The following is a 5,000-nucleotide window of genomic DNA, read 5'->3' on the forward strand; positions in this document are numbered from 1 at the left end:
CTCTCTCTCTCTCTCTCTCTCTCTCTCTCTCTCTCTCTCTCTCTCTCTCTCTCTCTCTCTCTCTCTCTCTCTCTCTCTCTCTCTCTCTCTCTCTCTCTCTCTCTCTCTCTCTCCCTTTCTCTCTCTCTTTCTCTCTCCTTTCACTTTCCTTAACCCCCCCTCCCCTCCTCTTTCCCTCGCTCAGCCCCAACACATCCACCCCCTCTATCTACCTCTACCTGATATTGATTTCATTCTAGATCGATAACCCTCCCCTCCCCTTCCCCCCCCTCCCCCACTCCGTCCTCCCCTTTTCCCCCCTGCCTCCCTTCCCTGTTTCCCCATGTGAGTCACAGGATGTACAACACCTGCAGAATCCTCGTCTTATGGTCATGTCAGTATAATCGGCGTCATATATTTGTGATTTTCAGATTTCATTTTGGTGTACTTATTGAATAATCTTCTTCCATTTTTTTTCTTGATTTAATTCGTTCGCCGTTTTATATCTAATTTTGTTGTTGTTTTCTCTTTCTCTGCCTCCCCCCTCTCTATTTATCTCTCTATCTGTTTCCGTCTCTCTCTATCTATGTCCATCTCTTTCTCCCCAGCACTCTGCCCATCTGTATATCTATTCATATGTCTATCTATCCATCTATTCATGTATATATATATATATATATATATATATATATATATATATATATATATATATTTGCATATCTATCTATATATCTACTTATCTTAAAGATATCCATTCCTATCTATCTATCTATCCTACCTATCTCTCTTTCTATCTATCTTTCTTATTTATATATCTCTCTATCCTACCTATCTATTGGCGTTTATATCTATCTGTCTATCCTATCTATCTCGCTATCTTTCTTACCTCTATCCAACCTACCTACCAACCATCCTTTCTATCTGTATAGCCTACCTTCCTATCTCTCTATCTATCCTACCTTCCTGTCTATCTGTCTATCCTATCTATCTCTCTATCTATCCTATCTATCTCTCTATCAATCCTACCTTCCTATCTCTCTATCTATCCTACCTTCCTGTCTATCTGTCTATCCTATCTATCTCTCTATCTATCCTATCTATCTCTCTATCAACCCTACCTTCCTATCTCTCTATCTATCCTACCTATCTACCTCCCTATCTATCTCTATCTATCATACCTACCTACCTTCCTATCTATCCATCTATCTATCTGTTTGTCAATCTTTTTCTCTCGCCCTAAACTCCCGGTTACATCATCAGGACATATATCCGGAAGTCGAAACGCATATCAATATACTTTCATTGCGTGAAAAAAACTATTTTTTGTCTCTGATCCTGTTTTATTGTCAAATTTGTTTTATTGGTCTGTATAGTTTAAGTTCTCATTAGAAGTATTTGTTATATGTGTTATGATTATAGGTGTGGTTGAAGTTATTATATATATATATATTTTTTTTATATGCACTTAATTTTTGAAAAGTTTTCCAGGGTTTCCCCTTCTTGATGAAGAGGAGTTTGGAGCTCTCTGGGTTTCCAGTCTTGTGTGTAATAAGTTACACACACATATACAGTACACATGTATACACGCATATGTATACACTCATACTCTATCGCCACACGTGACAAAAACGATCATCCAGCCAAGAAAACAACGGGAGTTTATTGAACTGTGCAAGAAGTAGTAGTGTGTATGCATGTGCATATATACTGTAATTGTATATACTCACTGTATGTACATATACATATACGTGTGTGTGTATGTGTATGTATGTGTGTATGTATATATGTATGTATGTATGTGTATGTGTATGTGTATGTGTATGTGTATGTGTATGTGTATATATATGTATATGTATATGTATATGTATGCGTATGTGCATGTGCATGTGCATGTTCATGTGTTTGTGTATGTGTATGTATATGTGTATGTAATATATATATTTATATGTATATATCATATATATATATATATGTAATATATATATATATATATATATATATATATATATACAGAGAAAAAAAATATCGACAAGTCATCAACTACAAATCATTTTCGCGCGAAAAATTCGTCTGTCGTGCAGGAGCCATTTTGCCAAACATCGAAAAGTATTTGAACGTTAAAGCTTCGAAACAAGTGAAGCACGGAGGAAGTATGTCCATTAATCCCCCCACCCCCCCCACCCACCCTCTCTCTATATCTATTCATCTGTATATACTATCTCTCTCTTTCTTTACATAATCTATATCTATCTATCTATCGACTCTCTCTCTCTCTCTCTCTCTCTCTCTCTCTTTCTCTCTCTTTCTCCCTCTCTTTTTCCCTCTCTCTCTCTCTCCACCCCCTCTCTTTCTCCCCTCTTCTCGATCGCTCACACTCTGGGTGATTTATTGATATTTTTTTGTCTAGGCATTGATTACAATTGGTCAATCTATAGAAAAACAACAACATCGCTTATAATAGCCCTCGGCACGGAAATCAGAAAATGGTACAAAGTACAATAAATAGATAAATAACTCAATATAATTATTTAAGTTAAGAAAAAAGAAAAGAACCAAAACAGGAGTTAAAATCCGGTAAGCAGCGCAACTGCAAAGCAACAGGAAATTCGAAAGGCCACGCTACTCCAAACAGAAAACGGCCCTCAAAACGCGTTCACAGTCACGGGAGAAAGATAACCTTCTGGAAGCCTCTAGAACGAAACGTCCAAGCATTTTTCGACGTGAATTTCATGAATCGACATTGCAAAAATCGATGTTATTCGACCGTTAACATTCACGGCAAGGCGGTTTTGTTTGAGTGTTCGCTAAAGAGAAGTCAAGTGTTCAAATGTGTTCACTATCTCATGTTCAATTTTTACATCATTTTCTTCTCTCCTGCCACCTTATCCCTTAATATCGAAGTTTTGGAAGGAGACAATATATTCACCAATTCTTCTCTCTCTCTGTGTTTCTCCCACACTATCTCTCTCTCTCTCTGTTTCTCTGTTTCCTCTCTCTCTCGTGTCCAAACATATTCACTTTTTGTTTCTCAACTATAATCTCTCCTCTCTCAACCTCCCTCCCCCCTCATTCCTTCCCCTTCCCCTCCCCCTTCTCTTTAGGCCTGTTGTTCTGCCACTTCCGGTTGATGAAACTAATCAATATCAGACATCGATCAGGGTGAACGTGTGAACGACCCGAAAACACCCGGCTTACAAGCAACAGTCGGACTTAATTGGGGGAGTGGGGGTAGCGAGAAGAGGGGGGGGGGTGAGCAGGAGAGGGGCGTAGCGGAGAGGAGATAGGGAGAAAGGAGTGAGTGGGGGGATAGTGAGGGTGGGTAGGTAATGAAGTCGGGGATGAGGGGGGGATGGATGACCTGTATCAACTTATTATTCACTATCATTCAATCCTGCACACATCTTTCGTTTATAAGCACCTTTCACACACATCTCCAGGCTGTAATTACCAAACCTAATGATAGAGAAAACCTATCACAGTTTCACACCGAAATGAACTCACGATTAAAAAGTAAAAATTTTATCGTTCATTCACTTCGCTAATTCAGACACTCATTTTTACAGCTCGCTTGACGCGTGGTCGCAACGGAACATTGATTCTGAAAAGAACAGCCGAACATGGCCAGTGCAATTTACTTTCGAAACCTCGTTATGGATAATTAATAAAAACGGCATTTCGTCATCAACCTTTGCTCTTTCTGTCGTGACTAACAGCCGTACATGGGTCAGGATGATTAATGTAGTCATTACAAACATATAATCTTTATATCTGAATCATACGTAGCCGTAAGTACATTCTGTTACAGTGACTTTGTTATTCATATTGGATAGAGATTGAAAAGTCTGACGGTTGCAAAATTGGATGCCTACAAAGTTGAATAACTAACCTTAAACATATATATATATATATATATATATATATATATATATATATATATATATATATATATATATATATATATATATATATAGTCTACGGATATCCCACTCCAACCTCTGAGTTTCGCGTGAAGCGACAGAAGGAATTATGTTTGAATATCCGTTTTGTCTGAAAATTTGCTGAAGAAATTATCTAAAGTCGATTGTTAAGAAAGAATATTAGAGCGCTATATTTCATAGTCTTATAAAAACTAGCCTCACACACACACACACACACACACACACACACACACACACACACACACACACACACACACACATATATATATATATATATATATATAATATATATATATATATATATATATATATATATATATGTATAGAGAGATGTACAGATATACGTATATATATATATATATATATATATATATATATATATATATATAATATTATATATATATATATATATATATATAATAAATGAATATATATATATATATAATATATATATATATATATATATACACATTATATACACACACACATATATATTTACATATAATAAATATAATATGTATATACAGTATATATCTATATGTCTATCTATCTATCTATATATATATATATATATATATATATATATATATATATATATATATATATATATATATATATATATATACAGTACAAGATATACTTGTATTATATGGAGCCCCCCCTAGTAAGTAAAAGAGTAAATATCTATCATTTTCTAATAGACATTCGTGTGTATTGAATGAGTAATATGCTGTGTGTACTATCAAACAAACATAGTGTAAGTTATGCATCCGTGTGTAAGTTCATACGCATTTACGTGAATATAAGATTATATTGATTTAGTGACAGGGTGACAATAAACATTTGATGAACAACTACAAACTTTTTTTTGTGAATAATGTGCGTATGAATGTAAGTAGCGGTGAGTAAGCGTAAAGTTACTTGCAAGAGAATTTGATAAATCACATGAAACTGTAAATCTAAGACAGAAAATGACAATCTTCGACCCGACGCTGCCTTCATGACATCGACCTGCGACAGGACCTCAATTTTGGATGTCAAGAGTCATACTTATGAGTCACTGTGTTACGCCCTCTTCCCCCC

The 5,000-nt window shown here is 35.6% G+C and overlaps 1 protein-coding gene across 1 annotated transcript in view; it reads right to left on the minus strand.

Annotated features, from left to right (window-relative positions):
• The window catches only part of nahoda (DOMON-like domain-containing protein nahoda), a 140,393-nt gene that overhangs the window by 98,802 nt on the left and 36,591 nt on the right, over window positions 1-5,000 (minus strand). The window lies entirely within an intron of this gene.

The sequence above is a fragment of the Penaeus japonicus genome, unplaced genomic scaffold (genome assembly GCF_977035675.1).
Source record: "Penaeus japonicus unplaced genomic scaffold, GWHDUDI00000001_assembly GWHDUDI00000015, whole genome shotgun sequence".
Classification (NCBI taxonomy): domain Eukaryota; kingdom Metazoa; phylum Arthropoda; class Malacostraca; order Decapoda; family Penaeidae; genus Penaeus; species Penaeus japonicus.